Here is a 20,632-nt window from a genome sequence, read left to right on the forward strand (position 1 = left end):
GTACAATAAACACGGGACAGAGTTGCACCGAGCTGGTTTTATCAGTGTCACATTCTAGCGCGCTCATTTTGTTTTCACTGATGATAGCGATGAACGCATTAACTCGACTATACCTCGCCACGAATGTACCATTTACGATTTTCGTGAGCATTATTGCTCCTTTTCAAACAAGTTGTGGGGGGGGGGGGGGGGGAATACGAGAGAGGCTGGTAACGTGAGGCTGCAGTCGCTGCTGGAAGGCTGGCGCTGTCGAATGACATCCAACAGGCTCCTGAGGCACTAAACCTTGATTTCTCGATAACGCTTTAGAAGTACATGGTATTACGTTGGTGCATAAGTTCGTAGTCTTTTTGTTTTGCATGTTGGTATTCCAGTCGCAATGAATTTATTTATCGATTGTCATTTTGTATTTGTAGTCATTTTTTATACTTCAGTTCACATGTTTTCATTTTGTCATTTGGAGACAGTGAGTGGAGCTGTGGACGCTAGAAATTGGAGTGCCAAGTGGAGAACATTTCTGACACATTCTTCTGTGTGAGTTGAGTAGAGGGGTGCCAAAAGCGGAGGCACCCAGAAACATTTGCGTCGCGTGTGGAGATAGTGCCATTTGACACAGCACGATAAGAAAATGGACTTCTCGTTTTAAGGACGACCGTTTTTACACTGGTGACTGTCCACGGTCAGAAAGACCCTCAGGGTTTGACGAAGATCGATTAAAAGCGCTAATTGACAATGATCCGCGTCAGTGTACTCGATAACTGACAAATGTGACGAACTGTGGTCATTTCACCATCGTGCGACACTTGCAGGCAGTATGGAAGGTTAAAAAAATTGCGTTTAAGGGGAACCGCATGCTTTACAGCAAAGTCAGAGGGTGGCCATATGTGCACCTCTGCTCGTTCCTCATCAGTTGGCTCGAGGACAACACTCCTACATTGTATCGTTACTGGCGACTCTATGCTAACATAAGGGAAAGGAAGGACTGGTTGAGTCCAAACAAAGCCACAGCTCCCCGTACAAAGATCTGCACGCACCCACAAAAGATAATTTTGTGCGTCTAGTGGAACAGCGATGGCGTGGTGTACTACTAGTTGCTTCCCCGGGGTGTAAATGTTGCTGCTAACATTTTCTGTCAACAACTGAGGCTTCGTGCAGACGCAGTCCAAGAACAACGATCAGGGAGTCTGCCTGCAGTGATGCTACTCCACGATAACGCACCCCCTCCCCCTCCCCCTTGCCGCATTCTGCTACACTGACAAGAACACTACGCTGGAGTTGGGGTGGGAAGTCATTCCGCACCCACCTTATCACCGTATTCACCTGATCTCGCGTCTCAGATTCACACCTCTTCCGCTTTCAATCGAACAACTTTCAAGGAACTTCCTTTCCGGGCGAAAATGCGTTATTCGCCTCAAAACCAAATGATATTTACAGTCGCGGAATCGGGAAGTTACCCCAGCTTTGGCAGAGTGTTTGAAATAGTGAAGGAGAATATATTATTGGAGGGTAAAATCTCTGTTGTGTTTATTTGCTGTGTTTATTAAAATTACGCACGAACTTATGCACAAACCCAGTACTAGAGCAGCATTTATTTCATCTGTGCACGTACTGCAATAGTGCAAAAGGTGAGCAATGCCCGTGAGTCCTCGGATATAATGGTTCACGTATAGTTATAGTCCTATTGAACCTGCACACGTCTCCATCCGCCTGCCGCCGAGGGTCTGGCAGGACGACTGCACTTCGCCGCTACGTCCTGGAGGACGTGGCACACAATGAGTGCAGAGGCAGAGAAAGTCTCCTGCTGCTCCCACGTCACTCCGCCTTTCACCTACCGCTTTACGTCAACCGATTCGTAACACAGTATGACGTCACGTGTTTGGCACACTTTCACCATTGTCGCCTCCTTCCGTAGGGTCGATGCCAGGAAATTTACTCCCTGCGTCGCAGTCTTTCCACAACGTAGCTGTATCCTCAAGGAGAGCGTTTATGCATCATTTCGATAACGGGAACAATTTTTAACGTCGACTTCTGTTGTATTTGCAGTACGTCTTAGAGCAACATTCTATAAACAGATTCGCAAGAAGACAGGGAATTATTTCAAATAATATTTATCTGATAGCAAAGGAGCTTATTGTTGAGTACGAAGAAAATTGGCAGATCCAGTAGAATGCTTTAGAGTACCTTCTTTAAGTCACCGCTTCATTCTACAACAAAATATCGAAAACGATTTTAATATTAGCGGCTATCAAAAAGTTTTCACATCAGGGTTTTGCTGGAGCATAAATGTAACGTAGTAGAACTCCGATGCGGGTATATAAGCACCGACGTATAGGCGAGAACTTATTATTGCAACCGTGGCTTTGCGACGTGCGGACGGTAAATCAGGAAACGCGGACCACGGTGATATTGTTACGAAACGCCCCCAAAAAGGAGCAACGTGCTGTTATTACTTTCTTGGCTGCCGAAGGACAAACGCCGACAGAAATCCAGCGAAGAATGAAGACTGTGTATGAGGCAGCATCTCTGTCCAAAACCACCAACAGGTGCTGTTGCTTCGTGATTAAAAATGTCCCCATATCGCAAATGTTGTAACGCAAAAGCTACATCAACTCAAGTAGGAGACACTCGAGCACTCACCCTGTGGCCTTGACCTCTGTCCACGCGACTGTCACGCCTTCAGCCTCTTACGAAATACCTCCAATGGTCGACGATTCCTGTCGGACGATTATGTGCAGCAGGCACAGACTTCTTTGACGCAGCAGGACACAGCGTTTTACCAAACGGGTATCTTCAGCCTGATGTGCCGTTGGCTTGAATGCCTCGATACTCACGGCGATTTCACCAGGTTGTCATACCGATTCTGGACTGTACGGTCCCTTACACAAAAAATACTACGGCAGCTGCCTTTTTGCCGAATAAGGTTCAGGTGGTTACTTATGTGGTAACAGCGGAACATAAATATGAAATAGACCTTTAGGATAGGGTGAGCCTTTCTTGCTCATGGGACTGCGTGTACACAAATAAGAAAGCATCGTACTGCTTAGCCCGTGTGCGCAGCTCGGCCTCCGTTATGCTACAGGGCCATTGGTAGACAAGTCGTACGCAAGTGGCAAGAAGCTTTTTCCAAATACATTTAATCCACACAGCAGTCATCCAGAAATGGAAGAGGTAAGACATTATTGTTTATAAGACCCCGCCATGCAATATTAACCCTAGTATTCATACCCTGGCTTCATTCCATCTACAGACCAATGAAATGGCTGAGAGCACTTTGGGACTTCACATCTGAGGTCATCAGTCCCCTAGAACTTAGAATTACTTAAACCTAACTAACCTAAGGACATCACACACATCCATGCCCGAGGCAGGACTCGAACCTGCGACCGTAGTGGTCACTCGTTTCCAGACTGAATCCCCCTAGAACCGCTCAGCCACAGCGGCCGGCCCGCACCTAGAGACAGTTATAACTTTTAATTACTGTATTAAAGACTTAAAACTGAGCCCCCACTCACCAAACATGTTTTCTTGCAGTATTCAGTGACGCATTAGAGGTACTATTAGAAATGAGTGTCATTATTTTTAAGTATTACTTATATATTTTTCCCTTATACCATACATTTAGATAACCTTGAGTCCGATGGACCTTGTGGTTTATGATGTAGTGTCATTAAATTACACTGTGTTGTAATCAATTACATTTTGTTGGAATTCTAAGAGTACATTACTGGCGCCGGCCGGGGTGGCAGAGCGGTTCTAGGCGCTACAGTTTGGAACCGCGCGACCGCTACGGTCGCAGGTTCGAATCCTGCCGCGGGCATGGATGTGTGTGATGTCCGTAGGTTAGTTAGGTTTAAGTAGTTCTAAGTTCTAGGGGACTGATGACCTGTGAAGTTGAGACCAATAATGCTCAGAGCCATTTGAACCATTTGAACATTACTGGCAAACATATGCATTGTTGTCATTGCAGAAGGTAAATTGTTACAAACTGGAACTCTGATCAACTACTGTATCATATAGCGTCCTCCTGTGTTGCAGCAGATGGTTACCAGTGTAAAGCACTATAGACGTGTTGTATGACTTTGTTGTGGAACAGTGTTATGTTTTGCATTCAGCAATCATTCGTAAGAAAGGTAAGGGTCTTTTGTAACGGTAAAGACTAACATAAACAGCAATTATATTCTTACAGTCCATAGAAGATGAGAGTATTAGGTTATTTCTTCATAAATTATTTTTGAGATAGAATGTCGGAATCTAAATAAAGGAGCGAGAAAGAATATAACACACGATTTTAAAACCAAAATCTGAATGAGTTACTCAATGGGTAGCTGAAGGTGACGATTTCCTTTCAGATACAAGTACTTGGAAACCATACAGTTTTCCCTCAGCTGGCGGCATTCAACTTTGGATGAAAGAAGGTAGTGGTGCAGACAGTGATGCTGCCGCTGCTGCTGCTGATGATGATGAAGCAGGTAGTAACCCCTCTAGACAAATAGACGAAACAGCAGTCAATCTGCTAACAAACATATTGTTTCAAACCAAAACTATGGAGTAAAAGCCAACCAGTACAACGTAGAACGCCTGCAAACAAATTGGTGAAATTTACAATATGACTTTTAGGAAGGCGCATAATCACTTACAGCCCCAAAAGTTTCTTGGATTTATTTATTTCTCTAGCCAGTGTGGATGAAATCGTGAGGTGTACCTAGAAGCAAGAAGACTTTTTGTACCAAGAAAAATAAGCTGTAATGATGTAACTAGGTTTGAAATGTTCGCCTTCTGCGGAATTTTGCTTCATACTGGAGCAAATAAAGGCTGGGATGCTCGAATCAGGGAACTTTTTCTGGGACCTATAACGTCTGTGAGTCGTTCTGAGGTAATTAAGATTCATTAAACGTGATAACAGTAGAGCAAGAGAGGCTCCGTTACAAAATGTTAAGCTTCTAGCTATATCTTTTGTGTGGAAAATATTCACACGACAGTGCACGAAAGTAATGGTACCTCAGATCAATCTTACGGTGGTTGAAGAACTAGTTCCATGTAGGCGCGTTGTAAATTTATAAAATATATTCCAAATAAGTCTGGAAAATATGGAATGAAAAATTCTTGATGTGGGAAGGTGGGACTGTTTATGTTACTGATGGGACTGTGTACACAGGAAGAGGACCAGGTGCGCTGTCCCAGAAAAATTTGGACTCTACCACAGTGAAGAGTCCTCCACGCAATGTTACTGGTCCAGCCAAAAATGTTACCGTAGGTAATTACTGTACAAGGGTAACATCGCCAGGACATCTCTTCAGTAAATACCAAACTGTTGTGGGAACGATGAGGATGAATAAAAGAGGAATTCCAAAAGAAATGAAGCCAGATAATAGTGTACAAGTAGGTTCAAGTCTATTTATGAAAGAAACGACAGTGGTTAGTTACTAGCCAAAGAAAAACAAATGTGTAATCCTGCTAAGTATCATTCATCGTGATAACGCCGTATGTGAAGAACATCGAAAATGGGAGCCTAAGGTTGTGAAATTCTCTGAATAAATGGAGGGTGGTGTGGTTGTTATGGATCGGTCAGTGCACAATTATACATTCAAAAGACAAACTAAACGCTAACCCATGTGTCTCTGGTGCAACATAATGGACGTACGCACTCTAGAGGACGTTATCGTTAGCACGGCACAACATCTCAGACATCACGAATGGCTTTTGCACAAAAAGGGTCTTTCCATCAATGGAGCTGATCCGACCGTTCATGATAAGAAGCTCCTCTAATCCATTTCCACAAAATCCATATAGGTAGAGAAGGAAAAGCTCATTACTATCTTTCACACATAAAACAACAGTAGCAACGGTAACAGCGCAGTGGATGCTTAGCCTTGTTCATTGTGTACTACATAAAAAAAAGAAGGTAGTGCGCTACAAGTGCACAAAACATGTGTGCCAGGACCATAGCGATGCGGTGTGCAACAATTGTAAATATTAATGTGATGTTTTTTGTTTATGATATGATTTTTGTCGGTACCACAATTATAACCAGTTTGTGATATGTTTCAGTTTTCATAATGTAATGTATTCAAAGAAAATTTTTCAGGATTAATAGTGCATTCTTTTTAACTCTGAGCCGTACCGACTCGCATGAGTTGCTGGAGCCACGGCAGGAGCGTGTAACTGGCGCGACGCGTGCGAGCTACCAGCGAGAGGGCGGGAGTGGCCGTGGAAAAGGAAGCTGCGAGCGAATACCTTTGGTGAGCAAGACTGGAAGTCTGGGTGCTGAGTACCACTCACCTGTTGTTCGGTCAGCGTAAGACGCCACGTTACTTTGGTTTATCAAAAGTGAGTCTGTCGTTACGCTAGGGGAAATCAGTGGAATTTAACCTTTTTTCCTAAACTGCCGTCTTACTTGAGTGGGTCTTGTGAGCCGAATAGACATGTGTAAATAGTGATTCGTCTTCCTGTTGGAAAAAAAAAAGAAACGAGGCTTAGTGCCTTCGGTAAACGTTACCTGCAATCTGACAGCCGTGGTGGGCTGTGGTGTAAACGAATTACTGTTATTTAATGGAACCGACATATTGGTTCAAATGGCTCTGAGCACTGTGCGACATAACTTCTGAGGTCATCAGTCACCTAGAACTTAGAACCAATTAAACCTAACTAACCTAAGGACATCACACACATCCATGCCCGAGGCAGGATTCGAACTTACGACCGTAGCGGTCGCTCGGCTACAGACCGTAGCGCCTAGAACCGCACGGCCACTCCGGCCGGCAACCGACATATTCACGTTAAAAATTGGCCTCGTAGATACTGTCGTTTCAAAATTGGTTGGTGAATTCCCAAGTGATTTCGAGTAAAGCTAAAATTTTATTTGTTGTGGGCCATATGTTGGAACTCTGTAGAATGGGAAACAATATCATGCCAAGACTGGTTCAAATGCGCTGCCGGCCTGTGTGGCCGAGCGGTTCTAGGCGCTTCAGTCTGGAACCGCGTGACCGCTACGGTCGCAGGTTCGAATACTGCATCGGGCATGGATGGGTCAGATTGCCCCCCCAGCTTGAATGCGGGCCGTCAGGAACCCATTTCTAGCACGATTGGACGGAGAAAAATGTGCGATTCGAATCTCCAAACGCCCCGAATATCTGCTCCCCTCTTAGTGTAAAACCAGTCGCGATGCGAAAGCAGCTAATCGAGAACGGACTTCTACACGATTGACAGTGTTTCAAAGCTATATGCAGACTCATAATCTGCATGATGCTGTCCATAGCAGTCTGTGCAGCTTTCGACACAAATTGCGGTTATAGAAAACAAAACAAAAAAAAAAACCGGGAATACGCGGAAACCGTCGTGCACCCGCGTGTCTGAATCCTAGTAGTGACAATCTCTATATCAGGAAGGGTCCAAACAGTGTCCAAGAAACTGAAGCCCAGAAGAATAACACATTGTTGTTGCAGTTCTTGGTGGCAAGGGAGGTCCATTTCTTACTGAATTCCTAGACAACCTGCGATGATAATTAGAGGATCTCTCTGGAGGACATCTCTCTTGCTTGTTGGCTGAGTTGGTATTGATTATTGCCACTCTGGATGTGTTCCCCCAATTGATATGCACCCACTGTTCGTAGTAGTTCCGAAGCTACATCCTCAAAGTTTGATCAGGAAGCAAAACCATCCTTCCGCTTTCGGAGAGAACGCACAGTGTGGAAGCGTTGAATTTTGAAGGCTCCTGTGGGAGGGAAGTTGGTGGGTGACGAAGCTCATCCTAGAAGATTGCAAGCTGTTCGTAAGAAACTGTGGACTTTCTGCTTGCATTCAGGGTTTCCATAATTAATGTCCCAGTTTCAAAAGGCTGTAGAAAAAGAACCGCTACTCAGATGACGTCATATGATTGACACAGGGGAAAACGTGATAGAACAAAAAATTTAACCAAAATTTGACAAGTAGACTGCGCCGTAAGCATAGGAATATGCGCACCAACAGACGCGCGGCGCACAGCTATTCCTCAATTTACGTCTGGAACGCCCAACATGACTGCGTGAGGGATCGTGCGCTGCTGGTAAAGCTCTTTTACAAACAATGGTCTGGAGAAAATGATTACAAAATTCGAAATGACAGGTTATTTGAAGTGTAAAAAGCACATGGATGAGGAAGGGGGGGGGGGGGAGCAGTTGACCTGACAGCCTGTCGAAGATATGACCACAGCATTACAGGAGGGATCGAACAGCGACGTGGAAACATCCAGCGTACAGGGAATTGCCTGCGAGCACGGTGCATAAAATCCTACGGAACTTCCTGCATTGCTATACATACACAAAATCCCCCATGTTCAGGAGTTGCTTCCTGCTGACCTAAGACAAACGTTCCCTCTGGAATTTCTTGCTTCCACGGAGGTGAACAATGAATGGCCGTGGAACTTTCTGAGCACAGACGAAGCCTATCTCCATCTCCGAGAACATATTCTTACGTACAGTTGCACAATATGGGCAACGGAAAATCAGAATATACATCAACTGGTACCGTATCATTGTGCAAAGATGGCCGTGTGGAGTGGGTTGACGGCATCTTTTATCGTAGGTCTGTATGTTTTCGAGAATTTGACTCCTGCGGGTCCTGTTACCTGTACTGACACTGGTAAACGCTGAGAGACTGTTTTGCGCGCCAACAACATTCCAACACTTCAACAGCGTGGATGCGTGGGTAGGGTGGCTTTTGTGAGACATGGCGCTCTGAAACGACTGCTGCATGGGCATTTCCGAAATGCTAGAAGTATCCGCCTTAATTTACCTACAGCTTCACCATTCAGATCCCCTGATTGTAATCGTTTGATGTCTGGCTGTGGGCTTATCTGAGAGATGTTTTCAGTCAGCCAATTACGATCGTAGCTGAATTGAAGACACTCGGTTTCAACGAATTCTGTACGTCATCCGTGAGACACTTCGATGTGTTGTGGAACATGCTGTTATCCGGTTTCAAAATGTCGCAAAAGACAGTGGACAGCATATTGAACTTGTCTGGCGCCAGTCTAGCGACAATTAGAAACCGATATCATTTTGCTTTTTATGCGATTTTTGGACTCAGAACAATTAAAAAGCGATGTTTCCTATCGGGTATGATACGACCTTCCCCTGGTGGATGGGCTTACCTAACTAACAATGTCACAACTGTTGACTGCCCATATTGTGCAGTGATGGACATCGAACAGTACGGATGCTGTAACGTGCAACTCAAACCATAGCTGTCGTATTGCGATTCATTTGTCACTTGTAGCCGACGCCGCTTAAGTTAAAACGCTTACAGCGCCATCTATTCCCAAGCGTTTCATTTTATTTTTTTATTCCTGTCTCAGTAATATGCTGTTCAAATTTGACGTCATTCTGAGCAGTCGTTCTCTTACTACTGCGTTTTGAAACTGGGACATTAATTATGGAGACGCTGTATTTACATGTCAGGGACTGATGTGGTAGAGGTTGAATTTAACGCAAGGGGAACTGGTCCGAATCCATAGCTAAACGGTCAGTGTTTCGGACTGCCATGTGTGAAGGACGCTGCTTCTGTTCCAGGTATTGTCACGAAACGTTCCTCAGTGGGGTGATTGGGATGGCGTGGGCTGAGCTAAGTGATACCAGTCGAGGAGTTACTTGAACTGCAGGCAGCGGCGCCACGGCCCGGAAAGCAGAGGCAGCTAGGAAAGCGACGACGTGGCTCCATTCCTCTATATGTCGTATAATCATTACACAACAAGCCAAAGAACGACACGGGGACCGTTCACGATACTTTAGTCTTTATGGTCTGCTTGCGAGATTTTATTTTTGCTTCGTTTTGTGAAGAGCAGCTCCCAGTGGGTGACGGTCTAGGGCTAGGAGCGAAACACCCTTGGTCTGGCAGTGGAGTGGCGCTGGTAGAGGCCTGAAAATATACAGTCGTGGCTGTGCAGATACTGAAAGGCGGCACCCCGTAGATGCCACGGTGTTACTGCTGGCATACCACCTCACTCAACATTCGAACATTTAAGTAGCGCGCCGGCGGGACCTGTGCCAACCTCTCAATCTCAGAGTAGCAGTTGCAACCTACGTCCTCAACTATTTGCTGGATGTATTCCAGTCTCTGTCCTCCTCTGCAGTTTTTCCCCTCTGCAACTGCCTCCAGTACCAAGGAAGTCATGCCCTGATGTCTTAACAGATGTCCTATCATACTTTCTCTTCTCCTCCACATATTCTTTTGTTCTCCGATTCTGCGCAGAGCCTCTTCATTCCTTACCTTATCAATCCACCTGTAGCATCACATCTCAAATGCTTCGATTCTCTTGTGTTCCAGTTTTCCCGCAGTCCATGTTTCACTACCGTACAATGTTGTGCTCAAAACACACATTCTCATAAATTTATTCGTGAAATTACGGCCTATGTTAAATACTACTAGACTTACCTTTGCCAGGAACGCCCTTTTTGCCAGTGCTAGTTTGCTTTTTATGTGCGCCTGCTCCGTCCGTCGTTCGTTCTTGTGCTGCCTACGTAGTGCAGTTCCTTAACTTCATCTACTTCATAACCATCAATCCTGATGTTAAGTATGCCGCTGTTCTCATTTCTGCTACTTCTCATTACTTTCGTATTTCTTAGATTTACTCTCAATCTACATTCTTTACTCATTACACTGTTCGTTCCATTCAGAAGATCATTTAATTCTTCTTCACTTTCTCTCAGGATAGCAATGTCGTCAGCGATCTTATCACTGATATCCTTCCATGTTAAGTTTTAACCCCACTCCTGAACCTTGCTTTTGTTGGCATCATTGCTCCTTCGATGTACAGATTGAACAGTAAGAGCGAAACAATCCACCCCTGTCTTACACCCTTTTTAATCCGATCACTTCGCCCTTGGTCGTCCACTATCATTGTACCCTCCTGGCTCTTGTACATATTGTATATTACTAGTCTCCCCCTAAAACATGCCCCTAGTTTTCTCAGGCTTTCCAACATCATACACCATTATACACTGACGAACGTGTCTTGGTTTTTCTTTGATGTTGCTTCCATCATCAACCGCAACGTCAGATTTGCCTCTCTGGTGACTTTACCTTTTCTAAAGCCACACTGATCGTCATCTAACACATCCTCAGTTTTCTTTTCCATTCTTCTGTATATTATTCTTGTCAGCAACTTGAGCTGTTAAGCTGATTGTGCGATAATTCTCGCACTTGTCAGCTGTTGCAGTCTTCGGAATTGCGTGGATGATATTTTTCCGAAGTCAGATGTTATGTTACCAGACCAGTACATTCTACACACCAACGTGGATAGTCGTTTTGTTGCCACTTCCCCCAACGTTTTTATAAACGGATCCCCAATCTCTTCTAAACCGACTCCTGTTTCTTTTTCTGTCACATCGGACAAATCTTCCCCGTCGTAGAGGCCTTCAATGTACTCTTTCTACCTATCCTCTCTCTCCTCTGCTTTTAACAGTGGAATTCCCGTTGCACTCTTAATCTTACCACCCTTGCTTTTAATTTCACCGAAGAGCGTTTTGACTTTCCTTCCAACAGTCATTTCTTTTTCGATTTCTTCACATTTTTCATGCAACCATTTCGTCTTAGCTTCCCTCCACTTCCTGTTTGTTTAATTTTTCAGCGACTTGTATTTCTGTATTCCTGAATTTCTCTGAATATTTTATACTTTCTTCTTTCGTCGATCGTATGAAGTATTTCTTCTGTTACCCCTTGGTTTCTTCGCATTTACCTTCTTTGTACCTATGTTTTTCTGTCCATCTTCCATGGCTGCCCTTTTCAGAGATGTCATCCCTCTTCAACTGTACTATCTACTGAACTATTCCTCATTGCTGTATCTACAGCCTTAGAGGACTGCAACCGGGTCTCGTCATTCCTTCGTGCTTCCGTATCCCACTTCTTTGCATATTGATTCTTTCCGACCAGTCTCCTCAACTTCAACCTACTCTTGATCACTACTAAATTGGGGTCTGAGTCTATATCTGCTTGCGTAAGCTTTATAGTTCTTTACCTGATTTCGGAATCTCTGTTTGACTACGATGTAATTTAACTGAAATCTTCCCGTATCACCGGGCTGTTTCCGATTGTACCTCCTTCTCTTGAGATTCTTGAACAGAGTATTCGCTGTTACTAGCTCAGATTTATTAGAAAACTCAATTCATCTTTCTCCTCTCTCATTCCTTGCCCCATATTCTCCTGTCACCTTTCTTTCTTCTCCATTCCCTACTACTGCATTCCAGTCCCCATTCATTAGTTTATATTTTCTCCCTTTTGCGTAATGAATTACCCGATCAGTATCCTCATATAATTTCTGTATCTCTTCACCTTCAGCTTGCAACGTCGGTAAGTACACCTGTTCTATCGTTATCGGTACTGGTTTGCTGTCGAGTTTGATCAGAACAAGTCTATCATTGAACCGTTCACAATAAGTCACCCTCTGCCCTACCTTCCTATTCCTTACGAATCCTACTCCCGTTATACCCTTATCTGCTGCTATTGATATTACCCTATATTCAATCGAAAAGAAATCTTTGACTTGTTTCCATTCCACTTCACTAACCCCTATTTTATCTATATTCTTCCTTTGCATTTCCCTTTTCAGATTTTCTAGCTTCCCTACCACGTTCAAGTCTCTGACTTCCCACGGTCTGACTTGTAGAAAGTTATCGTTTCGTTGGTTATTCAATCATTTTTCATGTCAGCTCCCCATTGGCAGTCCCCTCCCGAAGGTCCTAATGGGTGACTATTCCTGAATCTTTTGCCAAAGGAGCGATCATCATGACACGGTTTTTCAATTACAGGCCACATGTCCTGTGGATACACGTTATGTGTGTTAATGCAGTGCTGGGCTTTATGGCCAGCCCGAAACAAACATCGTCCGAACACACCTTGAAGGCCCGAGGATACCGACCGCCCGCCATGTCATCCTGAGCCCTTAAGCGTCACCGGATGCGGATATGGGAGGGCATGTAGTTACCACAGTGTCAGTGTTTATGTACACGCGATGGTGAATTATTGTTGAGATACCAGGGCGCGCCTCAGAATTTTAAACAAAACAAATGTTATTAACATTCTACATCTTTCTCTTCATACATACTTATTTTTCAAGGTAGTCACCCGGGGAACGATCAAGTTCCTCCAAACGAGATACTAGTTTGTTCATACAGTCACTGTAAAGTGTTTCACTTTGTTGACGGAGATATAACGCCATTTCTGCTTGCAAAGCGTCATCATTGTCAAACTGAAGTCCTCGAAAGTGTTCTTTAAGTTTCGGAAACAGATGACAGTCGGGTGGGGCCGAGTGGGACTGTGTGGAGGACGATGGCGACAACGAGCACAGGGCGTCAGTCGCCGGCAGGCGTCGCGGCGCTCGCGGGCGGAGTGGCTGCTCCGTGTGTGGACGAACTCTTCGACATGGAATTACTTAAATGCTGCTGTGGGGTGCCAGGCTATGCATGACGATTCTGAAATTACTGTACACACGTCGTGGGTGTAATGTATGAATGAAAATAAGAACAAATAAGTTTTGTCTGAAACTGCTTTATTTCTGGGTTGTGATGCACTATGTCTTTTGTGGTAGGCAGTACATCGTGGGCCAGTACAGTCCTTTGGCGCGTCGTGTCGGCCTGCATATGGACTGATGGTGCTTTGTCGGCGGCGCCCCTGCACGTTTTAGTTGGGAGGCGAGAGAACATCGCAGCGGTGAGTGGACAGGTCGCGCACGACCAGCTGCTCGGCACGCCACATCCACGGATCTTAACCCCTGAATTTCTACTTTGGGACCGCTTCAAGGAGCTCGTGTATGGCGTTGCAACTGAGAATGTAGCACAACTACAGCAGCGAACTGATAATGGCTGTGCAACTGTGCAGAATAAGGTGAACGGAGCCAACAACATTCCGAAAGCAGTAAGACGTCGAGCAAGTCACTGCCTTCGTTTACATGGACATCATTCTGAACGTGTCCTGGCATAAAAGTACAGTACGTGGTTGTGATGAAGTTTGGTTACCTTCGATTCGTTGCTTTCTGAGAAGAATTTATTTCGTGCTGTTTGTGTGACACTTGTGATACCTACTCTACTTCATAACTTTGAAATAAAGCAGTTCCTGACGAAACTTTCTTTCACGTTTTACTCTTATTTCGATGCATATATTACACACACGAAGTGTGTGCAGTTACTTTTGAATCACCCTGTGCAGCTACGCCACTGTCCGTCACAAAAGGAGCGGGTTTCTACCGTCGACGAATTGAACGAATGACAGAACGCCCCAACCGTTGTTTACAGTGACTGGCTCACTATACGGAAAAATAGTGTCATGCTTCTGTTTCGCATTGAAGTTCGGTGCAGCATTCACTTAAAGTTACTTGGCTTGCCACGACAATGTCTAGCTTACCTTTTGAAGTACACGATGCAGTAGCCCTGGAGAACGTTAACTCGTCCCCTTGCTGGAGGTGACAGTAAACGAATGTAAACAAAGGTTTCAGTTGAATGTTTGTTTGAGTACAATAACGCGGAGCTGCTGCTCGTCTATGGAACAACGGCTGACTGACTGACCGTCGTGAATTTGTTCACTGTTAACTCCAAACGTTTTTGGGGGGCATCGTGAAATATTTCCGCTTCAGTCCCTATATTTCATATAGGTGGCGACGCTATACGAAGCCTTCAAAATGGCGTCTGCAACAGAGTTGCGATCCAAGCAGAAAGCTGCCACTGAGTTTCTTTTGGAGGAAAACCATGGCGTCGCAGATATTCCTAGGCGCCTTCAAAACGTCTACGGACACTTGGCAGTGAATAAAAGTACTGCGCGGAGTTGTTGGGTGAGGCGTCTGCCCTCAACGCAACAATGACGCCCGATCTCTTGCGTGCCGCCCGGCCGCACACAGCTGTGAACACTGGTTGTGCCAAGTTCCTGTGGGGCCAAACTGCTGAGGTCATCGGTTCCAAGGCTTCCACGCTACATAACCTAACTTAAACAAACTCATGCTAAAAACATGTCACACACCCATGTCCGATGGAGGACTCGAACGTCCGACGGGGAAAGCCGCGCTAACCGTGGCAAGGCACCACGCACACGGCTGTCGATCCTGAAACTGAAGTAACGGCTTCAGAGTGGTCGTTGGCACACACATACACACACACACAGACACACACACACACAAAACCACCATGAACATCTTTTCCATGACAAGGCCTCACACAAGTCTGCGCACACGCGATGAGCTCACAAAACTTCACTGGACTGTTCTTCTTCATCCACCCTTCAGCCCGAATCGCACATCTTCCGAAATCCATGAGTCTGGCCCAATGCAGGATGAACTCCGCGACAAGCAGTACTTGGATGATGAGGGGGTTGTTCATGCACCAAGACCTTGGGGTAGCTTGCGGCCATACAGGCCCTCCCAGTAAATAGGCTTAAGACAGTCACATGAACGGAGATTATGCTGAAAAATAGGGTTTGTAGCCAAAAGAGTAGGGCATAATATGGCGTATTGGAGTCCTGAATGAAACCAACATACTGAACGCTCCTCGTACTTTACTAGCGGTTTGCCACTATCGTTGGTCAGGGCATTCCTGGCTGGATGATTGCGTGCTTGAGTTCTTCCTGTTGGAATTACGGTTGTTTGAAAACAGGGCGATAGAGATGCCACAGCGGGAAGACACTGAACGCGTATTCGCGAAGAGAGCGGTTTAAAAGCGGTTTAAACCTGCGTCCGGCTATCCAGGTTTAGGCGTTCCGTGACTTCACTGAACAGTCAGAGCGAGTCCCGGGGCGGCTGCTTCACAAAGCAGAAGTTCGATTTCTTTCAAAGTCTTCCTCAATCCGACATTGTGTTCCACTGCTAATGACGTCGTAGAATGTGCGTCAGGGCCTATCTTCCCGCCTCCCTTCTCTTGAAAAGAGACCTGAAATTTTCCAGTGCATCTCTTTTCTTTTCTGCACGTCTGGGTAATAAATGCTAGTCCTCTACAACTCAGCCCAGACACTTGCACTGCATCCAGTCTATATACCCGGCTTATTCTTATTACGAACAGCAGCTATTTCTCGATCTTAAGCGATATTGCATTACTTGTCGAAGTAATCAAGTAAGTAATGAAAGCATTGAATCTCTAGTTGCCTCCCGCAGTCGCTTCTTACCAACGTTTGGATAAGAAAAACATCTACCACCATTAACTTTACGTGATATATAGAAAGTTGACACGATTGTTTCGTCCTTTAGGATAAAGTGTTTTATTGTGAACTGTCCAATACTGTCGCTGATGGTCAAATACATTCAGGTTTATCGTCGGGTGCGTGTTATTGAAAACTGTGTAATACTGCCACTGATGTTCCGATGATTTCAATTCTCCATTAGGGATAGAGGGTATGTTGTTGTGAACTGTGTAATATTCCCAGTGATGGTCCAATGATTTTACATTTATGATGAACTGTGTAATATTCCCACTGATGGTCCAATGATTTTACATTTATGATGGGGCATGCATTATTGCAAACTGGGTGACAGGATCACTGACGTTCCGATGATTTCAGTTCTCGAATTACACCAAAATTACACGCTAAACTCAGTGCCGGCCGGAGTGGCCGTACGGTTCTAGGCGCTACAGTCTGGAGCCGAGCGACCGCTACGGTCGCAGGTTCGAATCCTGCCTCGGGTATGGATGTGTGTGATGTCCTTAGATTAGTTAGGTTTAATTAGTTCTAAGTTCTAGGCGACTGATGATCTCAGAAGTTAAGTCGCATAGTGCTCACAGCCATTTGAACCATTTTTGAACACGCTAAACTTCTCAAGACGAAGCTAAACTCCTCAAGACGAAGGAAACGTGGGATAGGGCTACAGAATTGCAGTAACTTGTTTCAATAAGAACAGGCAGAGGGGTCTTAATCGTCATTTTCATGAATTGAATACGCTACATTAACAAGTGAGACAGTGAAATATACAGTGGGAGGACAGTAAACTATTCTAATAAAAAGCCACACTGCGACAAATGACCACGTCACGGAAAATATCTACAACATTACAAATCTTCGCCAAAGCACACAAAAAGTAACAAATTGCGCAAGCGTATTGCATCCAGTATTGAGATCCATTTAAAAATGGGAAGCATTGAGACAACATCTCGAATTTTGGACGACGTTGTGAAGAATACATAAGAAGTTTGTATTATTATACTAACCATTCTACACTTGCTGACAACTAGCACAAATTAAAAGCAGATGTGATCCATCCTCAGAATAAGTAAATTTTCCAAAGTGGTCAGGGAAACTGATAACTTCGTCAGAAACCCAACAAGAACTTGTAATTAGCTAGCAAATTGCCTCTCATACACCTGCCAGAAACACTCATCAGAATACTAAAACACCTGAGACAGATACCTCTTGTTATGGAACTACACATAAACATAGAAAGCACACATGTACACAATAACTGCTCATGAATTTCCCAAAGCACAGGACTTTCGAAAACTGGCGTTTTGCCAGCAGATCGTCGACGTTGTGGGTGCGCCTTTCTTGTCTAATCACTGCTACGTAATACAAACAAAAGTTTGCGTTTAGGATATTTTAGGCTTTATCTGCTACTTTTCTCATTGCGTATTCAGTACACGGGCTCTGAATTTCTTTCCTTATCTGTCCAATTAATTTTTAATAATCTTGTGTGGACCATATTTCATATGTTTCCTCTTTCCAATAAGCACAAAAGTTTCATTGCCGGTTTTCCCCCCATCCGTTGTAATGTTTTTTTGCGAAATTTTATTTCACAGGCAGGTTCTTCTACAAATTAGCAAAACAAAAATTGCTGAAAACTTCCGACTCGTGCGATATACAATTAATTTTTTTTTCTTCTTACCTTAATATATGTTTCTGCATTTTATGTCGATTATTCTGGGTAACAGAACGCCAACAGTTATTTTGTACTCGTAGTCACATTTGATGTATGCTGCATAGAGCTGGTCATTATTTCCTGTCATACTGTCTTATTTACTTTTGTACTAGACGTGTTAAACAAGCAGTTACGTTCAGTACCGCTATAGGTTCTTTAGCCCTTTCATGGCTAAAGTTTATTATGCATGTATTTGAAAAATGAAAGATGAAAAACTGTCTTCCTCTGTGATAAATAACACACTTTCACTACCAAAAATATTTTAAGCTGACTGATTCTGAAAATCGGTGAGGTGGTGTCCATGTTTTTATTGAACCTAGGACTTTCAAAGGTAAATTTCTAATTTTGGAATGATTTTACGAGGATGGTAATTATGGAAAAAGTAAAACAAATCAGTACACTACTAATCAAATTCATTATCCTGACAATGAATAACGTGTAATATCTACCCAAGTTTCAACATAATATTTGAAGATGGCTTTGACATATCATACGCCACTGTTTTCTATGCATATACGCACCACTACACACAAATTGTGTGCCCACCAGCAGAATCACCATGGCATGTAGTAATGCTTCAAAATAGTGTCTATAACGTATAAAGAAAACGCAGTTACTTCAGACGTTCTTGGAGTGGACAACATAATGATATGATGTGTTTTTCGTGACACACAAGCACTATAAACACACACTGCCCCACTTGATCGCTCATATGTATACAGCCCATGGGCAGTAGCATTTTTTACCAAGTTCCGAAAGAATCCCGGTACAGGGTAGTAATAGACGATATGAGATATGTACATACCAACTCTCAGAACGCTGTCTTGTTTTAGTGGGACATATGAGTCCCACAAACCACGAAAGCGTTAAGAGGTCTACAACGTGAAACAAGGCGACAGAACTACACTTGACCACAGATGCAGAAGCTGGGCAACCCTACAGGTTGAGCTGCCGGTGCAACGCACTCAACACGTCGTAACAGTCGGTCGTCGTCAGAATAGTATTCCGTGTACTTATGAGGGCATTATGTCGGAGCTCAGTACATTCGAACGTGGGCAGACAGTCAGTGCTCGTAAGCAAGGTAGCCGTAGTGTTAGAGTTTCAAGAGGCATCGTGTCGAATATCTATACTGCACGCGGTAAAGCAGAAAAAAATCAACGCCAAGTCACAACGCTTACGGAATTGCATGTTGAGTGATCTTGATAGACGGTCATTAAGAGGGCTGCGACGAAAAGTGAGGGGACGAGAGCTGAAAAAGTCTCTGCAAATCCTGCCAGCACCAAAACAAAACGATGGGAGTTCCAGGAGCTGAGAACTGCAGGGCGACCTGGAATAGCTCTCAGCGGTGGTGTAAACGCCCGTGACTGGAAAGCGTGGTGTCGGACCAGTAAAACCTGGACTTGGTAGCAACGGAACAGTCATTTGGGCGGGTTAGTCTTGTTTCACACTGATTCCAATCTCAGGCCGAGTTTATGTCCCAAGAATGAGCCATGGCGGGGTTCGGTGATGATTTTTTCTTCCATGTCGTGGTATTCCGTGGGCCCCATGATTACTTTTGCAACGCCGCAATTATGCCAGGAATTAAGTGAACATTTTGGCTGATCGGGTCCGTCCCAAGGTACTGTGTTTGTTCCTCCCAGTGGTGATGCTTTGTTCCAGGACGACATCATACCTGTTCACACAGCTCACATCGCGCAGGAGTGGTTTTGTGAACACGAGGATGAATCGTCGCGTCTCTCCTGGCCACCAAAGTCGCCAGATCTCAATATTAGTGAGCCTTTGTGGTCTACTTTGAACAAAAGGGCTCGTGATCGCTATCCACGCCCATCATCGTTACCCGAACTTGCCATTATTTTGCAACGTGAATGCTGTAAGACTCCTCTGAAAGCAATGCAGCACCTCAATTCATCGATTCCGAGGAGACTGGAGGCTCTTTCCAATCTCAACATGTTTCCTACACCGTATTAGGCGTGGTAATATTTTGTGTTTTTGGCGTTTACATTTTTTTGTTCACCCTTTGTAATTTTCATTTGACTGTAACTGAGCAAAGTAAATGACAGCTTTATGTTTGACACAAAAATAAAAACACCCACTGAAGATATTTCATAGCGTGCTGAATTATTTATGGGAAAAAGAGTAATATATGAATCCCGCCTCGCATAGATCTGGGCTTTTCTCCAATTTTTTTTTCCAAATACGGGAAACAAGAGGCAACAACGAAAATTCATGACTTTTACCCTTCGGTACTGAAACTTGTATTTCCTAGTTTACCCATTTCGTAAGTCCCTTCAGTTATGTCTAAAACATAATGAGACGCTTTTATTTTGAACGCTATAGTATGAACTCAGATGAGCAAAACTGCAAGCCATAAATATGTAACTGATGATAATTTTAATAGAGGGGTATAGTTAGTAACGTTACAGGAACACTAGCGAATGTGAGTCGCATACTTAACTACTACTGTAGTAAAATAAATGGCGATTTTCCTGAATGGAAACAAACTTCAGGAAAACATCCCGAGAGGATAATGAGCAAGAAAGTTCAGTGGCAACACGTTTGGAGATGCATTCAAAGTACATCCACTTCAGGATAGAAGTGAAAGATCTTTGACAGTGACCCAGATACCGGCAACTGGCAGGTGTTTGCCCAGCGTGGGCTTACCAGGCTATCCGTGGAATATTCTCCACGACTCCTGCCGCCATCCGCATCACTTACAACGCGTACAGGCTCTATTAATCGCGGACTTGGCTCCGTAGCTGGATAACCGCATAGGCCACCA

Source organism: Schistocerca nitens, chromosome 9, assembly GCF_023898315.1.
Source record: "Schistocerca nitens isolate TAMUIC-IGC-003100 chromosome 9, iqSchNite1.1, whole genome shotgun sequence".
Taxonomy (NCBI): domain Eukaryota; kingdom Metazoa; phylum Arthropoda; class Insecta; order Orthoptera; family Acrididae; genus Schistocerca; species Schistocerca nitens.